The sequence below is a fragment of the Panthera pardus genome, unplaced genomic scaffold, assembly GCF_024362965.1.
Source record: "Panthera pardus isolate Hobbes unplaced genomic scaffold, ASM2436296v1 HiC_scaffold_19, whole genome shotgun sequence".
Taxonomy (NCBI): domain Eukaryota; kingdom Metazoa; phylum Chordata; class Mammalia; order Carnivora; family Felidae; genus Panthera; species Panthera pardus.
Window position 1 is genome coordinate 1,190,048 of NW_026526754.1, and position 25,646 is coordinate 1,215,693.

The window sequence follows — 25,646 nt, forward strand, 5'->3', positions numbered from 1 at the left end:
TGTCTATGAAATAGGCTTTAATTAAGGCACTGAGATAAAGACTAGATAGCTGTTCTAGCTATTTTTTTATTTTATTTTAGATGTGGAAATAAAGGCACATTGCTGGTCCAGCAGCAGCTTACCATGGTACTTTGCCTCAGGGTGTGCACACTACTGGGTTCGTCTGCCAGCTCCCTGTGACATCTCTCTGAACTAGAAGAAAGTGCCTCCTGGCATCTACTGAGGCCCAGGGGAGGGATTGCCATGGTCAGGGGTGGTGAGAAGCAGATGTTCTTGGTGTGGAACTGAGGCAGGCACCTCTAGAATGTGGCAGAGGGACGCCATCTGCCCTTCCTTCTGCAAGTCCCCAGCTCAGCTGTTCTTGAACAGGGAGGAAAAGCAATTTAAAATGTTTGTGTGGTCTAGTCCAGCTAGGCAGTTGAAATGTTTCTCATTAGCCTGAGACCCACTAAGCTGGTTTCATTAGTCACATTCTCAGAAATATAATTCTGTGAGGTGTGCTGAAGCCATTCAGGAAAAATGCAAACTAGAGAACTTGCTCTGTCTGCCATCATTAGAGATTTCCCCAAATCCCTGAACTGGGGAAAAGCATCCACCTTCCAGTCATTCCACAAATATCATGTATCTACTCTGTATTAGGAGCTGTACTGGTGTAGGGAATGTAATAGAGAAAAAGGGAGGTGAGAATCACTGCCTGTTTAGAAAATAATCTATTGTGGGAAGGGACAATAAGCAAAACAATTTCAAATAAATAATTGCTATTAAGGGATGTGCAATTACTCATCACAACCTGGATATACAAACTAGACTTTGATACCTCACATTGTTCTTACTCCTACACAAACTAGAAAATAGTGGGTTTATTTATTTTGTTTTGTTTTAAGGAGAGAAATTTGTCATTGGCTGGAGAATGTGTTAAATAATATGGTGGGATTTTTGAACGCAAAGAGGGAAAAGAATTTGTGATAGAAGAAATTTCTCAGTAAAGACCACCTGACACCAAAGAGAGCCAGGCACCATATGGTAATTCCAGCTCCTTACAGCTGGAAGTTAGGTGAACTTTGGGAATAAGTACAGGAGACTATTTTATGTTACCTTTACCAGTAGATTTCTGTAAGATTTTTTGGATAAAAAATGTCACTTGTAGATAATGCCTCACGTAATAATTTATGAAGGTGTTAGTTTTCTCGTTCTTTCTTAATCTCTCAATCTCAATATTTCCATTAGTCTTTTAAACACACATACTGAATTTGCACAATTGTACAAAGAGTAGATATTTTGAATGGTAAAGGCTGGCATATTTTACAAAATTTAATATTAGAAGAGTGGTTTTAAGTTAGTTGTGAGAAACTAGGTAATAACACAGGGACTAGAGCACAGGGACTAGGCAATCATAAGTCAAAAAGACATGAACCATGGAGTAAAACTGTCTTGAATTTAAATCCTGATTCTGCCATCTACCAAACGTCTGAGCTTAGACAAGTCACTTACCACTTGTATCTTATGTTTTGTCATCTGTAAAATGAGGATAATAAAACTACTGTCAGGCAAAACTTCTGTGTGAATTATATGAAATCACATGTGTCAGGGGTCCAAAATCCATTTCTATACTCAAGGATTTTATGCAAAATATTATGTTTATATGCATTTGGGGGACTCAAGTACACATAAACCTTATCAGAATTGTCAGATTGCTTGAGTCATTAATCTCCAAGTATCCAAGGCTGGAAACATGGGCTCAAAAAAGATGATCTCCCTATTTCTTTGCCTTGAACATATCATATTTATGGTTTTTCAAATAGTGGATATACATCTATATTTTTACTAGAGATACAGTCAAGGTAAATTACTAATTGATTTCCCCAGTCAACACAATAACAAGACACTTGTCAAGTAAGATGGAATAATGCAAGTGTTCAGAGTTCTAATGAGGAGGATTTATTCAACAGGCTTAGAAGTGGTATAACACAGGGGTTAATATATTGTTCTTCAGAATCACAAAATATGAGTTAAACACTCACCTATGCCCCTGATGGCAGCTAACATTTATGTAAATATTATAGCTAGTAGCCAATAAATCTTATTGTATTAAGCCTCTGACATTTATTGCTAATGTCTCATGAGTGGCTAAGGTTGTCAGATGTGCTTTCTTTTATCAATCCAAGACCCATTCTCTTACTCTTTGGTGGGTCCACCATTTGCAAATGGACTTTGTGTGTTCTCCAGTCAACCACAAGTAAGGAAAGGAAAGGACCCATATGGAAGACCACCTGCTTCTAAACATGTTCACCTGGAAGAGTTCACTCTATTTCTGCTCACACCCATTGCCCAGAAGTTAATTGCATTGCTACACCTAACTGCAGGGAAAGATGGAAAATGTAGGCTAGCACCCCATAAATGAAGCAATTGGATTCTGATTAACTCACAAGTCGCTCAGTCATACTGATTTCGTTGAAGTGAGCAAGTCATTTCTTTTCCTAAGCCCTCACTTTTCCTCCCTGTATGATAAAGAGATTAATACTTTCCTCAGGGGTTTATGAGCATTAGATGTACTAATCAATGTAAAGCTTTCACATTATTCCTTATGTAATATAAATGCTCAATAAATGTCTGCCATCACTATATTATCATTTCTAGGAAACAGAAGCACCTTTACTGAGTGTAGTTAATGCGTGGATATAGGATTCACAGCAGCAAAGGTTCAAAGGAATTCAGTGCTTCAAAAGGCTTCCATTAAAAAAACAAGCAAAAAGTCTCAACGTCCAATGTTTAAAGGAAGTCTGGTGATCTCTTGCTCATGTTCAAATAGGAGTTTGTCTAGAACTCCTGGGATGAGGAAGAATGGATTCAAATTGTACTCTTTGATAAAGTGGTTGTCACCGGGCCTAATTGCTCTAGACACCATTAAAACTGAACTGAATTATAGTCCAACTGCCTTTTCATTCAGCTTTGTGGTTTATGACTTTGCCACCAGCTTCAGGTATCCGGCTGCTGAATGAAGAAACAAAAAAGACACAGCATCCACAAGAAACCAAATGACTGTAACCACAGATCATCCTGAGTTTTCAAAATGTAATCTTGGTTCAATTGAATGATATAAAATGCAGGCACATTTCCCCTGGCAATTTCAAGTAGAAGTGAATGTTTGCAAGACACATTTTGATCTGGCACAGCAGAGCAATCTTTGCTCTTGGAATGTTTTTGTTTGTATAATTCAGCTTCTCTTCCTCTTCTTTTTGATATCCTTCCTTCCCACACAATCAATTATTAGGTTTCCTAATCACACATAGAACATCTTAAACATCCTAAAATAGGCATACATGATTGAAGGCCATTTAGCAAATGTTAGATAGAAAAACAAAGCCGAAAAAAGCTTTTAAACTCACTATAAGATATGAACACTTACATTAGAATCAATTATAAAGGCAGAACTCTATAAGGGGAATTATTTGTTTAGTTTTTTCTGGGAAACAGAAGCTTCCATAGTAATATGGGGTCCATGAAGACTGATATATCTAATTATATATATATATATATATATATATATATATATATATAAAATAGATTTCAATAGACACAAATATTCATCTGTGTGTATATAGATATATATGTGTAGATTATGTGTATACATATATATCTCTTGATCTGTTGATAGATGTAGATAGAAAACTGGGGAGGTTATTTAATTAACAAAGTAATAAAACAAGAAGAATATTTGATGAGAATAGCTGAACAATCAAGTGTAATGAGAACTCTGTATATCTTAGTATAATGAAAAACTGATATTGACTTAATTTATACTTTGAACCAAGCACTTTGCTGCAAACTGTGTATTCATTATCTTGAACACTCACAGTAATCTTATAGAATGTATTTTATTGTTCCATTTCATGTGTGAAGTGAGTAAACCTTGGTGATGTTGGCTTGCCCAATTTCTCCCAGGTGTCAAATGGCAGAGCCACGATCTGATTCCAGATCTTTCCAACCTCAAAGCCTTCACCCTCTTACATTACAATATAAAGAAGAATGTGTATAGTGCACTAGCCCCTGGCTTCTGTTTTAACTTCACTTTTTATTTTCTCTGCATTTATAGACTCTAGAGAATTGTGTGTGTGTCTATATATGTGGGTATTTATTTCTAGTTCTAACTTAGAAGATGCCCTTCATTTACCTTCTGTCTCTACCAGTATTGCCATTCTGCGTGCCACATAGTGGAATTGTAAAGAGAACCTTCAACTCCTTAAAGTGGAAAGAATCACCTTTAGCTTCAGAAACTGAACATTATCAGTTTCCTTGATGACCCTCTATTTGCTTCTCTCTACTACAGAGGAAAGGATAGTTCTGTAAGTCTGTAATCTCTTCCTCTCTCTCTCCCCAAAGACATTAATAATGGTTGTTTTAAAGTTTTCTTCTCTTTCCATAGCTTGTTCCCTCCAGGTTGCTTTTGTCTGTTTGTCCTCTATCCTAGCTTTATCTGCTTTACTTGTTTTGGCTTCCATTACTCATGTTAGAGAATTTTCACAAGTCTGTGATTGTTGACTTTTTTTCTCATATTAGTAGTCAGGCAAGGTGATGGGAAGCTCTGAAAGGGACTTGTTTAGTGGAGACTGTACCGTAAAGGCGATCTGGCTAGTCCATTTCCCTGGGTAATTAATGTTGGACACTAGTAGTTTTAGTTTTAGATTTTACTTGAGCTGGCTAGGTTTCTGAGAAGACATTTCCATTTTCCAAGTTGGCATATGAAGCCTTTTGCTGGTATCTTGAGAACAATTAAGGGAAAAGCTTGGGAAATTGTTAGAATTCAACATGGAATCTTTTACTTCATTTCTGCCTCCATTAGTAGTATACTGGTTGCTCTTTTTATACGTTCTCTTTGTCTTTATGAGTATGTGCCTTTTTCAGGTCATGATCTCATGGTTCATGGGTTCAAGCCCCAAACAAACAAAAAAATGAGTATGTGCCTTTTGTTATTCTTGTCCCTTTAGTTTTATTATATAAGTCTTTGAGGAAGAAAATTTGCATGCATGTGTTGAGTTGATCAACTCTAACCAAAGTACCTTCATCATAGTTTAATTTGTGTTTCCTTGATTAGAGTGAGGGAATATATATATGTATGTACATCTTTTCTGTTAAATATCTACTCAGGTATTTTCACATTTTAATTATTTTTAATTAACACAATTTTTTTAATTTTTATTTTAGAGAGAGAGTGAGGGAATGTGAGAGGGGGAAAGGGGCGGAGGGAGAGAGAATCTTAAGTAGGTTCCATCCTCAGTGCAGAGCCCAATGTGGGGCTTGATCCCATGACCCTGGGATCATGACCTGAGCTGAAATCAAGAGTCAGACACTCAACCGACTGAACCACCCAGGGACACCTAGTTTGCACTTTTAAAAATCAGTTGTCTTCTTATACATCTGTAGGAATTGTTCGTATATTCTAGTATAAATCCTTTGTTGTATGTGTTCCAAAACAGATAACTATTCTTTAACCATCACACGTAATGAGAGAATGTACTGAATAAATACAGAGTCTAATAAATAATAGAATATATCATTTATTATATCTAATCTTAAAAGCAGTGGTACAAAGAAGGTGAGATTTTCTTCATTTGTAGAAGCACATGAGGGTCTAGAGCATTTATGGCTTTATGCGACTCCACCCAATTATTAAGATAGACCAAATCTAAAATCAGTCTACTTCATTTACTATTTTGACCTTTACTCCTCTCAAGAGAGTTAAGTACCAGGCCATAGCATTTTGTGATTTTTTTTTTTTTTTTGAGAGAGAGAAAGGATGCAAGTGAGTGAGGGCCGGAGAGAGAGAGAGAGAGAAAGAGAGAGAGAGAGAGAGAGAGAGAATCCCAGGAGGGGCAGAGAGAGAGAGAGTGAGGCAGAGAGGGAGGGAGAGAGAGAGAAGCAGAGCTCACCTGAAGCAGTGTTCATGTTGTAACCGAAGCAGGGTTCCTGCTCACCTGAATCAGAGCTTGAGCTCACCTGATGTGAGACTTAATTCACAAACCATGAGATCATGACCTGAGCCCTGGCCAAAGTCAGATGCTTAATGACTGAGCCACCCAGGCACCCTGTGAATCGTTTTTAAACACAAAATGTTACAGACCATTTTAATTCTAAATGATATTAAATAAAATTCTAAAAAAAATTCCAAAATATAAATTATCATCTGTCCTTCTCTCCTTCCTTCCTCCCTCCCTCTCTCCCTTCCTTCTTTACTTCCTTCCTTCCTTCCCTCTCCTTTTTCAAGAAATAAGGTTAATAAATCATATTTTGCTCAGCTAGGACTTATCTGTTACCAAAATTCAAATCCACCAATTGAAAATTTTGTTTGGACAGGTAAAGAAGTCAAGGAAGTAGATACCAAATTTTCTTTATTATTTGATTTAATTCTGTCTCAGTCTCCTAGCATTTTAATACTCTAATAATACATCAATTATTTGAAACCAATCTTAGAAATCAAACTACAATAAAATGCTTAGGTCTATGTGTGTTGTTTTATTGAACAATGGAAGCCTACTTAAAGTATGGAAAACATATAAAGTACAATTGCTCAATAGCTAAAATGCAAAGCTTTTTTAGTGAAACAAAAAAAAATTTCCTTTTATGGTAACTTACAGAAACTATGGATGGGAGATGATAGCGGAGAATGCTTTCAGTGTTTTCTTTCTTATTTTTTTTCAATGTTTACTTATTTTCAGAGAGAAAGATCACACCCCTGGGGAAGGGGCAGAGAGAGGGGGGGAGAGAGAGAATCCCAAGCAGGCTCTGGGCTGTCTGTGGAGCCTGGTAGGGGGCTTGATCCCACAAACCGTGGGATCACGACTTGAGCCAAAATCAAAAGTCGGCCGCCTGACCAACTGAGCCACCCAGGCACCCCTGCGTTGTATTTTCTTTAAGTTCACAAAAGTTTTCTCAGGTTGTATATGGCATGAAAGAAGTCAGAGCCAAATCTGTATTCACAGAGCAATGCCATGGTCTTTCAAAAATGTTTTCCATGGAGAACAGATCAGAATCATAACAAGGATCCAAGATTGCAGGTGGAAGGGTAATTACCCACTAAAAGAATGTACCACATGTTACTTCTGAACAGGGGAAGGACTCCTAAGAACACTGCTCTTGACCATCTTGTCATGTGGGATGGTGGCATTTGAAACACAAGATAATGAGGTGGAATTCATTCATTCCCCAACTTTCCTTCATTAGAAGTTTAATGATTTGGGGGAAAGTCAATACATTTGTTTGAGCCTTAATTTCTCAACCTGTAAAGTTAGGAGGAAACTCTCTGCCACACATCATCATTATAAGAATCAAATTATATAATTACCTGAAAGCGCTTTGTAAGCAGTAAAACACTGCACCAATTAGGTTATCATTAGTACTTTGATTAGCTAATCTCTGTTGCTAATTATGATGCATCAAGTGAACTTTGCTGTAAGGGTTTAAATATTTAACCACCTACATGACTCAATAATTCCATGTAATGGATCATGATCATGGCATCTCTTATGGGTTAGAGAGGCAACGGTGCTAGAGTGAAAATCAGATTGTTACACAGACTAGAGTTTCATTTCATCCCTTAGCCTATTAGCTCTGTGTCCTTGAGCAAGATTCTGAACCTCTCTGATTTCTAATTTCCTTACCTGTAAAATAAGGATATTCAATTCTACCTCTAAGTCTTGAGATGATTAAGATGATAAACAGTATCTACAAAAAAATTCCCTAAACTGACTGGAATTTAAGGACAGTTTACTCTTTTTAAAAATTTTTTTTTAAAAAATGTTTATTTATTTTTGAGAGAGAGAGAGAGAGACAGAGTGAGAGTGGGGAAGGGGCAGACAGAGGGGGAGACACAGAATCTGAAGGGGGCTGCAGGCTCTGAGCTGTCAGCACAGAGCCCAACATGGGGCTCGAACTCACGAACTGTGATATCATGACATGAGCTGCAGTTGGACACTTAACCGACTAAGCTGCCCAGGCACCCCAGTACAGTTTACTCTTAAAACATGGATTTGAACTGCATGGGTCCACTTATACACAGATTTTTTTTGGCAGGGTAAGTACAATACAGTACTATAAATGTATTTCTCTTCCTCATGGTTTTCTTAATAACTTTTCTCTAGCTTTATTGTAAGAATATAGTATATAATACATGTAACATACAAAATATATGTTAATCATCTGTGTTTGTTATCTGTAAGGCTTCCAGTCAACAGGTTATTAGGAGTTACATCGTGGGTGAGTCAGTAGTTATGCAGAGAGTTTCTACTGCGTGAGGGTCGGTGCCCCTAACCATCAGATTGCTCCAGGGTCAGCTGTAGTTGTTATTCCTATGCTTCCTCTCAAACCCATTTGATTCCAAATATGGTTTGGATGTTCAGGAAGCGTTTTGGGTGATTCTAATGTTGGATGAAGAATTAAGTTTAGACTGCCACCAGAATTTGAAGAGAAGGGTAGACTACTGACTGGGAATGGTAAATAGTCTCTCTGGATCTGGCCAAGTGTTATGAAGATAATAAAGTTGAAGTGCTGTGTGGTATGATAGCTCTATTTATTTCCTAAAAATTGGCGAGAACTTTAGTATCTCTAATTATGAGATGTCTGGGTTCTTGTTGCCTTTCATTAGTTGAGTATAACTGACTATGTTTGTTGCCCCAACCATACTTGCCCTCACAACACTTTTCAGACAGGATGGGACTGGTAGTAGGGGACTTGTAGTAGGCCCTTGATAAATGTTGTTAGTGAATAAAGATATTCCTGTGTCTATAGTTGATTAATTGGGTGTGTTCTCTCCTATACCAAGACTGCAGCTGCTGTTACGGATGATGATGAGGGGGAGGAGGAGTATGACAGTGATTATGATACAACATTAACAAAAACCCTTTGTTTGCTTAATATGATATTCATGCACTATGCTAAGTTGTTTAACATGACTTCTTTGTTAGATCTTCAAAACAGTTATCTGCACAAACTAATGAATTGACTGTGGAATACGGCAAGTCACTTCTTCAAAGTTACAGTTGGTGTCTTATAAAGAGAGAGAGAAGGAGAGATGGAGAGGGAGAGAGACATGCCATGTTCAGTTCCCATCTTGTACTAACATGTCAGGTCTGCCTTATTCAGTATTCAATGTTGATATAGTACTAGTTCAGGTTATGTCTTGTTTTTGCCTGCCTTCCTATTTTTTTCCTTAATGGTTTTATTATGTAAATAATCATCTCTATTCTGCACTGCATTTTTTACATGTCATTCTGGTTATTTCATGATATGTGGCTTTATATTTACTTTATAAATTTCATGTCATGTCAGTAAGGCTATGCTCAAATATATTCTTTCCATTCTGGAATAAGATTTACCACATCCTTTCACAACTTATTATTGCCAAGAGTCTGAGGCCATATTCAGAAATCTGAATCAAATTAGTTGAACTCTCCCTCGCTATCCTTTTCCTACTCCAGAATTAATTTTTTTTCTTCCAAATTCCCAGGTCCTGGAAGAAAGAAGTGACACTTTTCTCTCGTCAATTTCCTTCCCACGACATAAATAATGGCATCATTGGTGTCTTGTTGGTTTTATTAACTACCACAGGAGCCCGTAGATTAAATGAATCTGGCAGACCTTTCGTATGTCCTGAGTAACTGTTTCAGAAAGAGAGCAACCACCTCTTCTCTACCATATTCTTCCTTCTCCTTTCTTACTATTTGCTTTTCTTTCTGCTCATTTAAAAAAAAAATAATGTTTATTTATTTTTGAGAGACAGAGTGCGAGTGGGGGAGGGGAAGGGAGAGAGGGAGACACAGACTCTGAAGCAGGCACTAGGCTCTGAGCTGTCAGCACAGAGCCCGGTGTGGGGCTTGAACTCACAAACCGTGAGATCATGACTGGAGCTGAAGTCGAACGCTTAAGCAACTGAGCCACTCAAGCACCCCTCTTTCTGCTCATTTTAAAAAGGATATCTAATGTGCAGATATCTAGCGCAATATCTGTTGCAGTTACTACTTATTATATATCAGAATTTTGGATAAAAACTTAGCTTTAATTTTGCTTTTATTATTTGAGGGCACTGTCAGTGCATAGCTTTGCATAATTATTTAAGTGGCTGCTTAAAATACTTATTCTTAACTAATCACAGTCCACTGAGAGTTAATATTGTGTTACGTCGCACGAAACACAAAAGACATTGTAACTGTATAGTCCTGTCCTTCATTCTTTGTGCTGTTATTGTCATAGACAGCATAGCAGATCTAATAGTTTATAATCCCTATGATATTGTGGGCTTTATATTTCTTATAGGAGTAATCGGTAGGCATATATCTCATATAACAATTAGAAGAAGAAAACGTATAGTATCTCTTACATTACATACATATTCACCATTCCTGATATTCTTCATTTTTTCCCCTTTAGATCCATGCTTCTATGTGGTATCATTTCCCTTCAGCCAGAAAATGGTTCTTTAGTGTTTCTTGTAGTGTGAGTTTGCTGTGATGAATTCTCTATTATAACGTGGCCTTGATTTCCTTTTACTTTTGAAGACTATAGTTTCAAGATCTAGAATTTTGACATGACAGGTATTAACCATTTTAACACTGTGAAGATGTTGTGTTCTTCACAACCAGGGGCCATTGTGGGCCATTCCCATTCTGATGGGAAGTTAGTCATATTTCATATAGTTGTTTGCATATATATAATGTGATTTCACTTTTTACATCTGGACAGACCTGTCCATTTTATATGAAAATAATAAAGTGAAAATGCTATATGCTGTGAGAGTTCTATTTATGTCTTAAAGAATTGGTAAGAACATCAGTATCTCTAATTATGAGAGCCTCTATCTGGGCCCTTTGTGTCTTTCATTATGTAAGTATAACTGAGCATTTTCTTTGGTCATGTACCCTTTAGCTTTGGTATTCACTCTTTGTTTGACTCAGGTGTACCCAGATATAATTGTCTTTGTTCTTCTCTTGCTTGGTGTTTGATGAGCTTTGTGTTTTGTTTTATTTATTTATTTTTTTGAAGTTAGTGTGTCTCACAAAATTTTGGAATTTTAAAGCCATTGTTCTTCCAAGAGGGTTTTTTGTTTGTTATTTAAGTTTCATTATTTTTCTTCTCTTCTTTTGGGACTCACATTTCATATATTTTAGACAGCTTCATATGTTCTTGTATTCAGTGATGTTCCATTGCTTTTTTTTTTGTAAAAATACTTTTTTTTTCATGTTTTTTAGCTTGGATAATTTATATTTGTATTGATCTATCTTAAGGTCCACTGACCTTCCTTCTACCATCTCAAAAATTGATCTTAAGCCCATGAGAAGGATTTATTTCTAATTCAGATATTGTATAGATCTAGAATTATCCTTTAGTACTTTTTATTGTTTGTTTTTCTCTTATTATTCCCATATATCTATTCATTTTAAACAACTCATCTTTGAGTTATTGCACATATTTATAATAAGTACTTTAAAGTCCTTATCTGCGAATAACAACATCTGGACCTTCCAGTGGTCAGTTTTTATTCTTTATTTTTTCCCCTTGACTGTGGGTTACATTTTTTGTGGGTCTGTGCAAGTCTGGTATTTTTTAATTGTTTACAAGCCTTTATAGGTGATGTATTTTGGAGAGGCTCCAGATTCTGTTCTCTTTTTCTGAACAATGTTGATTTTTTTGTCTGGTAGTTTAGAAAAAGAAAATTCATGACTATACTCAAACTCCAGATTATATGTCCTCTGAAGTGGGAGGTAGATGAGATAGCTGAGGTTTGCCCGCCCTCCCTTCCTTCCTTCCTTCCTTCCTTCCTTCCTTCCTTCCTTCCTTCCTCTTCACAGTCTCCAGGTACTTCTTTTCTGGAAAATGTGGCACCTCTCATGCATTAGTATGCCTAGTTTCAGGGCTTAGCCAGGGATCTGGGTCAGTTGTTGAGCAGATTTCGAAAATTCTCCTCTGTGGTTCCTACAATCTGGGGTTTCTCTCTCATACTGCACACACTGTGGCAGACTCAGACTCGCTCCTTTCATTTCTAAAGATAGTAAGTCTGTGGATTTGTGCTTAAATTCTAGCCACACAGTCCTGGTAAACTGGAATGTGCACTCAGGTCACATGAATATGAAATTTACTCAGTGAAGCTTCCTTTTTTCTTTAGTTTCTGACCACTTTTCTCTTATTCCAATATGTTCATATATGTTCCTTGGGGTTTTTTGTATTTTATTTTATTTTATTTTATTTTATTTTATTTTGGTCAAGATTTTATAATTGCTATGTGTGAGGTGATTAGTCTAATACAAGCTACTTTGTCATTACTAAAAGAGGAACTCTTTCTTCTACTAAAGTTTTAGTCTTCATTTTTTCTAATTAAAGCTACTTCTAATGAAGTATTTCTGCCACCAGTTTTCTTTTTTTTTCCCTATCTTTTTCTGATATAGCGGCATTATGGCTACAGACTAGCAGAACTGAACGTTCCTAGCTAATTTAGCCAATAATATAGAATGTTAATGGCTAGAAAGAGACTATGTAGAGAATTAGCAGTGCAGTATATTATAAAATAGCTTTTCTAGTTCATTGGTCTCTAGTGAGGTTTTTAGTTTCGGTGACACTGGGTGGTCAGGCTACATTTCTACCCATAGTGACAGATGTGAGTCTACCAGTACTGGGAGGTATGAATTTTACTGCTTCCCCACTAATCTGAAGCTTGTTTCTTTGCTGTTCTTTTACATATATCTTGTTTAGTGATTGTTTATAGCTATGAACAACCTTAATACTGGTTAAAATCATTGGACTTTCATGTCTGAAACCAAACTAATTATTTAATCATGCCACATCTTCACCTTTTCCAGGAAGAGTGAGTCAGCACACACTCATACTGCATAGCTTTCTGCCTTTTGTGTTTTAGCATCCCTGAAAAGGACTTCTCCATAGCTAAACATCTATACTCAATAATTGTACACATTTGGCACTTTGAGAAGGAAAGGTATGGACATACTTCAAAAATTAAGTTTGAATATTTCATAGAGATGCATAGTAGTGTTTGCAAAAAACAAATAATCTCTGGATCTCTGAACGTTAACTTTTACTTAAATAGGTATTTATTTAAATGGAACTCTGAGGGACTCGAGAGTAAGAGTGCAAAAGCATTATTTATTAAAGCCATAGGACCCATTCATAAATTCTGCTTCAAAAAATGATGGCCACACAATCAGTCCTGTTTTGATACTCTTTTGTTGTGAGTCTTTCATGGAATCCACAAAGATCCCAATTCTTTATGGATCAGAGAGGATGCAAAGATAATAAACTGATATATCTTACTAAATAACGTCTTTACAACAAACAAAACAAAACCCTTCTGTTGTTTCTTACACAAGTGATGTTTTACTTCCCATCTCCTGGGAGGTTAAACCTGTGTTTTAATCATGACTGTCCTCTCATTATCACAACAAACAAATGCTTACATTAAATGTATTATTTCTGAGAGCCATCTGTCAACGTTTTCCTCTGAACATAGCTGAGCTGTAGAATTGTGAGGCCTGATACCACACATACTATGGGCTGCTTCATCTCCAGTTCATTCCTGGGGCACCACAGGCCATTTTTCAAGCAAGCAATAATCTACGTGACTAGATCGTTGATCAAAGGATGCTGTCAGACAGGATGACTATTGTAGGTAGCAGGGAATAACTAAAATGAACACAAACAGCCATTCTCCTTGGCCCATTGAATCTTTCTTAAACTCAGACAAACCTTCATTTTAATCTATTTCGAAATCACGTCCACTAGCCTGATACGGGTAGTGTGAAGGTATGGAAGCATGAAACAGCAAATGCACTTGGGGAAATGCAAAGAGACAGGGGTAGTGAGGTAAGGAAAGGGCACCTGAGGTGAACTCGAGAGAGATGAGTTTGAAAATGTCGTCAGAAGCCATGTAATGTGGGTCTAACATGAAAAATAAGGGGAAATGGTCATTTAAGGATTTTGGCAAGAAAGTGACAGAACTGGATGCGCATTTTTTAAAAGGTTAGTCTAATAGTCTTCTCATTTCAGGGCACTATTGCTCAGGGGGGGGGGGATGTTTGGAAGTGTTTTCTGTGTGTGTCGGGGGGGGAATTAAAAAAATAAACCTTTCTATTTTTGAATAAATTTAGCTTTACAAAAAGATCTGTAAAGTAAGTACAGAGAATTCCATGTGTTTCTCACCTAATTTCCCTTATTGTTAATATCTTATATTACTATAGTACATTTATCAGACCTAATGCTGGTGCATTACTATTAACTAAATTTCAGACTTCATTAGGATGTCACCAGTTTTTCCATTTATGCCCTCTTTTTGTTCCAGGATCTAAATTAGTATATTACTTGCCTTAAATGGTCATGTCATTTTTGTGTCCTCTGGTCTGTAAAATTATTCCACTTTTCTTTATTATTTGTGACCTTGATAGTTTTAGTAGTACTGACTGATCAGATATTATGTAGAATACCCCTCAGTTTGGGTTTTTCTAATGTTTTTTTCATGAATACATCAGAGTTATGTCTTTTTTTGAGAAAATATCAGAGAGACTAAGTGTCCTTCTCATCAGACTATATTAGGGATACATGATATCCAAATGACAGCGCTGGTGAATAATATGCTTTATCACATGGTTAAGATGATGTGTGCCAGGTTCTTTTACCATAAAGTTGATATATTTTTCCTTCTTACTCAATTCATTGGAAAACAATCATAAATATAGTCCAACAGAAGTAGAGAAGGGATGAAGCCCCACTTCCTGGATGAAGAATATCTACATATATTATTTGGAATTCTTCTGTGAGGAAACTGTCTCTTTTCTTTGGAAGCATTTTTTATTATCACAATGTCTAGAGATATTGCTGATATTTATTGAGCAGGATCCAGGGAAGCTAAGGATCCTGCAATCTGTGGGTTATTCCTGTACAATGAAAAATTGTATGTTTCTAAAAACCAATAGCCTCTCCTTCGAGAAGTAGTCTAGTACATGCATTCTCAATGGGAGTGATGTTATGTCCAAGGATGTGAAAATTGGTTCTGGGGGCAGAAAAAATCTTTCTCTTGTTATGTATTATAAAGCACAGATACTCAAACAATAAATGAATAGATATATGGTGTTTCTGTAGTATTAAAATTTCATGGGGGTGCCTGGGTGGCTTAGTCCGTTAAGCATCCAACTTCAGCTCAAGTCATGTTCTCATGGTTTGTGGGTTCGAGCCCCATATTGGGCTCCATGCTGACAGCTCAAAGCCTGGAGCCTGCTTCAGATTCTGTGTCTTCCTCTCTCTCTGCCCCTTCCCCACTCACACTCTGTCTCTATCTCTCTCTCAAAAATTAAAACATTAAAAAATTTTCATGGAGGATGATTAGGAAAAATATGTCTAAAAAGTATTCTTAGGGGGTTGATGATGGGGAAAAAATGGTAGAGAAATATTGGTCTAGTCAAAGAGTGGTAAATGTGTTGAACTGTACAAGAGGAGACACAGGGCAAGGAGGAGCAGGGGTAGCCGAGAGCATGATACTTCCATTGACCTCCTGATCAGGCATATTATGGACATAAATGAAGACCTTGTTTCTTTTTGTTTAGAATTGATTTGTATGTGATTTTTGTATTACTACCTTTTAAAAAATTACAGTCACTCAGAATGCAGCATGAAATTATTAAAAATATTACAGGGAAAAATAACAAATTGTGTTTCATTTGATATATTTTTCCAAAGCCAATGCAATTTTGAAATGCACTGCTAATGTATAATGAAATTTCTCATACTTTTCCATGTTTTTGTTGTAATTTCCCTGTAGCTTTTCAGACATTATCTAGATAGCTAAAGTTCTGAGTCACTGGACTCTGGAAAACAATGCAGTGACCATTATACATTTTTTGACTCTTTTTCTGGGTTAACTCAGACAGATGCCTTGAGATACAGCTTTAAGATGTTGTGCTTTTTTCTTTTAAAAGAAAAATCTGAGGGTTAGACAAATAAAATGTAATTTTTTAATGTTTTATTTATTTATTTTTGAGAGAGAGAGAGAGAGTGAGAGGGAGGGAGAGACAGAGCGAGTGGGGGAGGGGCAGAGAGAGAGAGAGAGAGACAGAATCCAAAGCAGGCTCCTGGCTCTGAGCTGTCAGCACAGAGCCCGACATGGGGCTTGAACTCATGAACAGTGAGATCATGACCTGAGCTAAAGTCAGACGCTTAACTGACTGAGTCACCCAGGCGCCCCAAATTTAATTTTTTTGATAGGAGTAATAAAGAATAAAGACCAAACATATGTATCTTCTTTTAATGGGATCTTATAATATGTGCTTAGATAGTTTGGAAAATAGAGGAAAGTATAAGGAATAAAGTAATTATGCCATATAATTTTATTATAATTTTAGTACTTTGTTCTCTAATTTTTCCCATGACTATAAATCTATTTTTTCTTTAATAATGTTTATTTTTTAATAACTTTAATATACCAGCATTTAAGATAGATATATTTGCAATCAAACTTTCTTTTCCTATTCATTATTCAATGAATTCTTTACACTCAAATAACCTCAACTTAATATTACTTGCCTTCTTTTATGAGCAATTCTATCATTTTTCCCTTTCCAACTTCATGACCTTTAGCTATGTGAATTATCTAAGGCTGCCCTTTAAACACCATTCTTCCATGGACAAAGCACAAAGAGAAGTTTAAAAAAAATCAGTGAGTATTATTTAGTACAATGCAAAACCTTGAATGATCATGGAAATGAGTAGTTATATTTAAATGCATCTCACAGTTAGACGTGTGTATACATTATAATGACACCAAAATAGAGGTCTTCAGTAAGTTCAAGGATCCTAGTCAGGATTTATGACTTCCCAGGGTACTGAAATAGGTATGAAATTAGATTGCCACACCACTGATCTTTGAAGAATAATAGGGAGTGGAAGAGGAACAGGAGACTGAGGGCAGAAAAGTGATATCCTGATTTTCAAAAACACAAGGAAGTTATATTCCTTAAACAATGAGCTGTGAGCATGACATTAACACCCAATGAAGTTGACATTTTTGTCAAATATGACTGCTTAATCTATATTCCTACTTCCTAAGGCTATTACACACTTCCTTTCAGGTCTCTCCTTTTTCTGAGTCTCAGATCACATGATTTGGTGGTTTTAGTGGTGGTTGTGATGAAATTTAACTCTACCTCCACTCCTGTAGATGGATTCTGAGTGACTTAAGACAATCGGTGTATTTGATTTCCCTTTCCAAGTGATTTGTTGATGTGCAGGCATGTTACACACTTGGACCATTGAGAGAAAGGGCCAGAACTTGTTTTATCCACTGGGAGAGAGTAACCTCTCTCAGCATTAAAGTTTATGGATCTGAGAGAATATGAGGTCTGTAGGTGCTACAGTGTTAATGGGGCCACAGAGGACAACATGGTAGATAATGAAGCCAACAAAGACCATGGAATAAGCAGTGGAGTATCCTGTCTTAATGTAATCATGGGAATCTCTTAGTGTGACAAGGGTTGAGGACAGACCAACTCTTCAAATGTTAACTTAGTAATTTCGAAAAGCCTCACTTGCCTTTCTTCCTTTGATGATTACTTTACATCCTCTGCTTCGGAGTATGAGTTTTCCTTAGCATCTCTTTTTTATTCTTTAAAAATTTTTAAAAACCATCTTGCGGTACTCAAAAATGTTCTTCTTGGGTAATATTACCAATCTCCATGGTTTCAATGATAATCTTTGTACTGATGGTGCCCAAATATTTATTGATATTTTCCTAAGTGACAAGTATCTATTTCCAAGAGTCTCCTGGATTCATCTAATTGAGAATACTTCAGAATATTTTATCTTCTCCCAGTAGTGGCATGGTCTCCTGTAATCTCAATTTCAGTTAATAGAATTGCCGTCCACCTATTTTCTCTAAGTACCACTTGTAACAACCTTGATACATCTCAATATTCACCCCTAAATTCTATCTCTCATCACATTAGATCAATTATTCTCAAACATAACACACATTAGACTTACTTGGGGCACCTGTAGACTTCAATTTTTTTTCTCCCTCTACCAAAATTTTGATTAATTTGGACTGGGTGGCGGTACAGGAACATGTATTTTTATCAAGCTCCTCAGGTCATTATGATATAAGTTGTCTATAGACCATATTGTGAGAAAAATAACATTTAGATCATAAACTTCGGGGGGACCAGTTTATGACATTATATTTGTATCCTCAGCTTTTGGGAAAATGTTTTATACATAGTAAGTGATTAAAATATTAGAAAAATGAATGAATGCTCAACACAGCAAATGAAAATGTCGTTAATTTAGCCATTTCTATCATTAAATCTGCCTCTGCTTTTATCTGCTAAGAATTAATCTATGACATTAAACTTAATAGAATTTCTGAGTGAGGTCTGAACATCTATGTTCAGTAGTGGGTATATGCCCAAATACTTTTTAGGAGAGAAAGAAAACAAAACGTTTAAAGAACCAATAGACAACTCTGCCATTATATTTCACTTTTACTCTAAAAAATATATGCCTTATCAATAGTTTCTCTTGTTTACAACTAATTCCCATACTTCCATGGGAGCTACTTTTGGAAAACACAAATCTATATATGTCATTCCTTTTAGAAACATTTATATAATCTCCTCATTTCCTAGTGGATAACATCTTTAGACACCAGTCTCTTTTATGACTAGATGCCATTGTATGTGAAGCTTTTTTGGAATGATTCACTCTCTCTGTTTTGAAAAAAAGTATGTGTGTTTTGGTGGGGGAGTGGGTGGATGGGTGGATGGATGGATGGATAGGTAGATAGATGGATGGATGGATGGATAATAGGCAGATAGATAGTTTACTTCCATCAAGGTCCAACTAGATGGCACCTTACCTGTAAGGCTGTGACTGCCCCCATCCCCATCAAGCAAAACTATTTGCCTCATCCTATGCAACTCTGAGAAGAGCTTTCTTTATATCTCATAGTACATACTATAAAGTCATATTCTTTTTTTCCATCTGCATACTTTTGTTTGCAAATCTGACAGTTATACTTGTCAGAATTACTAAACACCTTGGTAGTAGTCAAATATTTTAGTCAAGGTCACATAGAAAACTATTGGAGGCCTCCAAGGGCAGGGTCCCAATGGATCACAAAATGAATGTCTAAAATTCTCATGTCTCATAGCTCATGGTGTTAACAACATTCCATGGGATGGATAATGAAACACTTTCTAAAAGAAATCCTACTAGGATGTCAAAAATTAAAATAACCTCTACACAGTACTTTTAAGATAAGCATCAGGGGTGCCTGGGTGGCTCAGTTGGTTAAGCATCTGACTCCTGATTTTGGCTCAGGTTGTGATCTCATGGTTTGTGAGAATGAGTCCCACATCACACTCTGGCTGACAGCACAGAACTTGCTTGGGATTTTGTCTCCCTCTATCTCTGCCCCTCCCCTGCTTGCGTTTGCTCACTCTCTCTTTCTCTTTATCTCAAAATAAATAAATAAACATTTAAAAAAGAAAAAAGACAAACATCAAGCCCTTTAGTTTTATGAGGTTTTTCATTATCTATTTGCTGCCTACATTTCCAAATTCATCCCTCTCCTTTTTCTTCCTTTATATTCTATACTGTAGCCATAATGGACCATTTACCAGGATCTGAATCAAATGCAATATCTATTTCCTCTTTGCTTTTGCATAACTTATTTATTATACTTAGAAAACTCCACTCTCTTCTCCCCCATCTTCCCAGGTACTTTCTGAGTTTGGTTCCGGTCTCATGTCCTCAGGTACAACCACTGTGAGTGGCTTCCCTACTTCTCAGTCTATTGCGAGAGACCATCCTCGGTGCTTCTCAGTGATCACTTGCTATTTCACTCTTCACATGGATTTTTCTATGATAATCCCTGAGCTTCACCACCCCTGAATATTCTGTATCAACCACAAACCTGAATAAGTTAATTAATGGTGGATTAAATGGGTAACAAATAATTAATAATACCTCACATAATATATTCCTACTATATTAATAAATAAACTAATTATTATTATGGATCCTTCCAAGCAAGGACTGAATGAAGCTTTATTAACTCTACCTTTCCTCATCCCTGCCTCTCCCTACTACTTCTGAACTAACACACAACAACTTAATGCCACTCATTTAAACACACTCATTTAATAATAGCTCCTAGACCCTATGAAATTTGCTGAGTCCCAAAACTGAAAGAGAAGATCAGAATGTTACATCCAACTCTGTGTACATTAGAGTATCCCTGAGCTGTTTATTTATTTTTTATTTTAGAATTTATTTTTATTTTTTTAGAGAGAGAGCTCAAGCAGGGAAGAGGGCAGAGAGAGAGAAAGAGAGTGAGAGAGAGAATTATAAGTGTTAATCATGGTGTTAGCAACATTCCATGGGATGGATAATGAAGCATTTTCTAGAAGAAATGCTGCTATGATGTCAAAAAATAAGATAACCTCTACCTAGTTCTTTTAAGATAAACATCAGGAGTGCTTGGGTGACTCAATTGGTTAAGTGTCTGACTCTTGATTTTAGTCGGGGCTCGACCCCATGACCCTGAGATCATGACCTGAGCTGAAATCAAGAGTTAGACACTCAACTGATTGAGGCACCCAGGTGCCCCTCCCTGAGCTAACTTTTACTTATAGTTTTCTTATTCTAATTTTTTTGCAATTTGTAGAAAGATTTAGTTGCTGTTTTTGCAAAAGTACAATTGAGGCTTTAATTTAGACAATAAGTTATACCTCAAACAGGAAAGAGGTAGGACCTTTACAAATCGCTGTTTCCCTAGACAAGATTATAATTCAAAACATCTGTAAGGAGACCTCCTTTCAGGATGACATTACAACTATGTAAGAAAGTCTACCTCCCAGGTCTCCTTGAAAAGAAGATCCAACATTATCAGAGTCCCATAGCCTTTGTGTCCTCTGACTTCATTTCTAAGTTACATTTATACATGTGAGTTAGACCAATAGTCTATATCAGTGAGTCTCTTACCCAGAGTGGAAACAAGGTTCTGTAAAAGTATCAGGAGATAACCAAAAGGATTCTGATTTTTCTTTCTCTCTTGTCCCTGCTCCTCTACTCTCTCCTCCTCCTTCCTTTTATTTTCTCTCTCAGATGGCAATTGAGGTACCTCTTAAATGGTGAGATGCAAAGGCCTACGTGGTCTTAAATTATAATTCTTGTCCTACATCCTTTTATTCATTAGTAGTTTCCTAAGCTATGTTTCTAACCAGAGAAATTTGTATTTGGGGAAAAAACTATTGCATGTGCAACACCGAGACATAGGGGAGCATCATATGTATGGGACCAGATGAGTTTTGTAGTATGCCTAGAACTATACTGTCTCCATATGACTATTTAAGTGCATTTGAATAAAATTAAAACGCGCAACTTTTTACTCACTCCAGGCTGTATTTCAAGTGGTCAGTAACCACGTAGCTAGTGGCTACCATGTTGAACACAACACAAGACACAGAACTCAGTTACTTCATCTCATTAGATATGCTAATTCTGACCTGCTCTTCCCTGTCTTCATTTACCCTGGGTCACATCCCCTTGTTCTCTACTTTCTTAAGACTGCTCTTCCTTTCTTTCAAATCCTTACCATAATTTGCACATGCACGCTGATTTGTATTAGTAACCAAATCTTCACTGCTCTAAGGCCCATTAGGCAAAGTACTATCACAGCAGAAAGATTCTACAATTTTTTTTAATAGATGAGTGGATGAAATGGTAGACATTATGACTTGGGAAAAAGTCCACAGAATACCAGAAGGGATGTGGAGGGTAGAGAAGAACTTAAACAGGAATAAGACATCACAATTGTATTTTATTTTATTTTATTTTATTTTATTTTATTTTATTTTATTTTATTATTATTATTTTTTTTAATTTTAGTGATAAAGAGAGCAAGGGGATAGGGGCAGAGGGAGGGAGAGAGAGGGAGAGAGACAGAGAGAAAATCTTAAGCAGGCTCCACTCTCAGCACAGAGCCTGACATGGGGCTTGATCCTAGGACCCTGGGATCATGACCTGAGCCAAAAGCAAGAGTCAGACATTCAGACATTCATCCTACTGAGCCACCCAGGCACCCCCACAATTTTATTAAGTGAAACTGTTTGTACTCCTTAATAAGTGGTTGCTGTCAGAAAGCATTTTCTGACTTTCTCTTTCTTACTATCCTTCTAGGTTCTTTAGCTGAGGCCTTATAAATTGGACTGACAAAAGACAGATTAACAAGAGAAACACAAATAGAAGTTTATTAGCATGTGTATTACTCTTACACCTGGGAGCAGTGAGGGGAGGGGGGTGAGCAACAAAGGAGTGGTTAGAACTTGGGTTTATGCAGCCTTGTAGCAAAGGAACAATGCATTTTTAGAAAAGTGGCAGGATAAGGGACAAGGATTTTAAGTTTCCAGAGCAGTAAATTGTGAGAAGGCAAAAATATGGGAACTAATGGTAAAGAGAAGCTAATCAGTAAAATGTATTATGCAGATTCTTCTGGTGCTATCTGCCAGCTGATACAGGTCTAAAACTGTCTTGAAGGACTAACTTTTGTCCTTCCTAGTAGGAAGGAGAGGGACACACCTTCTTAAATTTATGTTCCAGTTTGAGGCAAATGAAGGGAGGGCAGAGAGCTATTTTTGTATCTGCTTCTTCTCATTTGCCTTCAGCTCAAAATCATGCTTATGCCCAACTGGCCTATTTTGGGGTGGTGACTCCTGTCACCGTAGAATGCTTGGTGCTCTTCACCTCACACCCAACCAGTGTGGCATGTCTGGTCTAGAACTGTGCCATTTGGGCATCATTTTCACAAGAGATTGTGCGTGTGTGTGTGTGTGTGTGTGTGTGTGTGTGTGACGACCATCTCTATGCAGACAGACATTTTTTTTCAGTAATGTTAAAACAACAACATTGGGAAGTTCTTGTTAGGAATTCATACTGAGATTAGAGAAGATACTTCAAAGGACAGACTTGTGGATGCTTATCTAATATACCATAAAGATAATCAGATAAAAATCCCACCTAGGATTCAAACTATGCTTATTATATTGCTTAATAAAGCAATGATTTTCCTTTGTCCCAACTATAGAATGATCTTTATTTTTAACTTTCAGATATGACATGATTATCTGACTTTATGAAGTTACAAAGTAGCAACTAGTTCCTCAGAATACTTTATATCAAACTTCAAAAAAGAGGAAGAAAAAACCTCTGTAGGTTGGACATAGATTTCCCAGTCTCGGTAAGCAGCAAAACTGCCACCCCCTTTATATTTGATGAAATATGATGGATGGGCAGTTATTTACCTTCTAGTAGAAAAACACTAATGCTGAAGAATTCCTTTGATCAAAGCTAAAGGAATATGTTAGTCTTTCAAAAAAATGAAATACCATTAGTGCTAACTGTCCTTTTCTACTTCATAGAACATAAGTGTTCTTCTTTTAAAAAATTTTTAAAGTTTATTTATTTTGAGAGAGAGAGTGGGAGTGGGAGAGGGGTAGGGAGAGAGGAAGAGAGGGAATCCCAAGCAGGCTCTGCACTGTCAGCACAGAGCCCAATGTGAGGCTCGAACTCACCAACTGTGAGATCATGACCTGAGCTGAAATCAAAAGTGAGACATTTAACTGACTGAGCCACTCAGGTACCCCAGAACATAAGTATTCTTTAAAAGAATATTATATAAAGCATATAAGCATTCCTTAATGAATTAACTTAAGGTTCACTTCTTGGATCTATCAAATACGGTTTCAAAGTCACCAAAAGGGCTTTATTGCTGCTATTTCTTTCTAAACTTCTATTTATCATACAACTTTTGTGTTCCTCTGTTTCCTAACATTAAGTCATAGGACAAGTAGAATGCATCAAATTATTCAAGGTCTGAGTGGTAAGTCACAAGCTAGTTGCCAGGCAGATGACATTTTACTAAGGACATCAAATACACATTTCTCTGGGAATTCATAATGTATGATATGATTAAGATGGCTAAAAGGATAAATGCCTGGTAAAAGTGTTGTCCTAGCAAGATATTAAAGAAGAAAAGGTTAACATTTTTCTTACTGGTGGCTATAAAGCTATCACCAAGTTTTCTCCTCCTTTTTTGTCACCCTTTTTGGTGTGTCTTAGGATAAAAGACTTGAAAATGAATGGATTATAAATTAGACATGTATTGTACCTTTCTCAGTGTTAAATGCTTATGAAGAATCTGATCCTTTAAGAAACAATCTACATAATGAGGTGGAATTTCTTTGTTCTATAAAACAGTAGATGAATGGCAGTTTTGATGACCCTGCAAAAATAATGGTTAATTGTAACCATACCTTTATTTTCTGAAGTAAAATTATGACCTTATGTCTTTGAACCTAAGTCCCTTTTCCCAATTTAGGATTTCTAATAAGCTATTGTTTTCTTTTCATTTGAAGCTAATGTATGAAAACTAAAAGACAAAAAAATGAACATGAAGTTACATTTACTTTTAAATAATCTATCATCTATGGAATTCTTTTTTTTTTCTTTTTCAGGAAAAGAGAGGCTTTTTAAGTGGGAAATATGATAAAATATACAAACTTAAATCATGACTTCAAGACCGGGTAAGAACAGGGGAGTTTTAGCTAGAATAATTCAGCTGAATTTTTACCATTTTTCCTTATGGTTCAGACAAGCCATGAAAATCTTACTTTGGTATTTTAGTAGTGAGGGGGCCTCTTGAGTAAGGCAAACGGATGGGCCTTCCCATATATAATGAAGGATAGGATACATTCCAAGATCTTACCTCTGTGATAGGCATATAAACAAAAAGTCAAAACAAAAATTCTAGTAAGAAAGACAACAGAATGATTCAGGAGATACAGAGTAACTCAGAAAAGAGCACGATTTACTCTGTCTGGAGTATCAGGAAAGATTTCCCAGAGCAGGTATTTAGGATTACCGTATTAAAGGAAGGACTAATAGGCTAATTGGATATGCAGATGTATCATGGCATTCAGTGCTTTTCTTTATTTTGTTAATACATGCAGTAAAGATAGTTGTAAACACACACATAACCCAGAATAGTCCACATTCAAATGCTAGATATGTAACTCACTCAAGATGGCCTGCAAGCCTTTATGTCCAATAAAAATAAATGTAAAATGCACAAAGCAAAAGGAAAGGGTCTGTTTTAACCATGTGTCATTTGTGTGGAGGAGGTGGATGTGTCACTGAGAATCCTTTGGTTTCTGTAAGTGGCAAATCTGCACAGAAATGTAACAGAGAAATACTAACAAATCAGAGTTGTCTGGCTATAATCAGAGACTACAGCTATCCTGTACCTATAAAGACTATTTAATTAATTCAGCCGACAGCTGCCTTATCGCCAGTGAAAATGAAGCCAAGTTTGACCCAAAACTCGACACATAATTCAGTTGGCAAACTGTTGAAAACCATTGGGGGGGAGAAAGCACTTTCTGTGTACTTGTTTTTAAATATTCATGCTATTGAACCATTCCCACTAAATGCATAAATGACAACGTAATATCCAACTGTAACAGTTGGTGGAAGCCATTTTAAGTAGCAGTTTAACAAACAGAGATGAATTTTAATTTGCAATGCCAGTTGAGCTGTAATAAAAACTA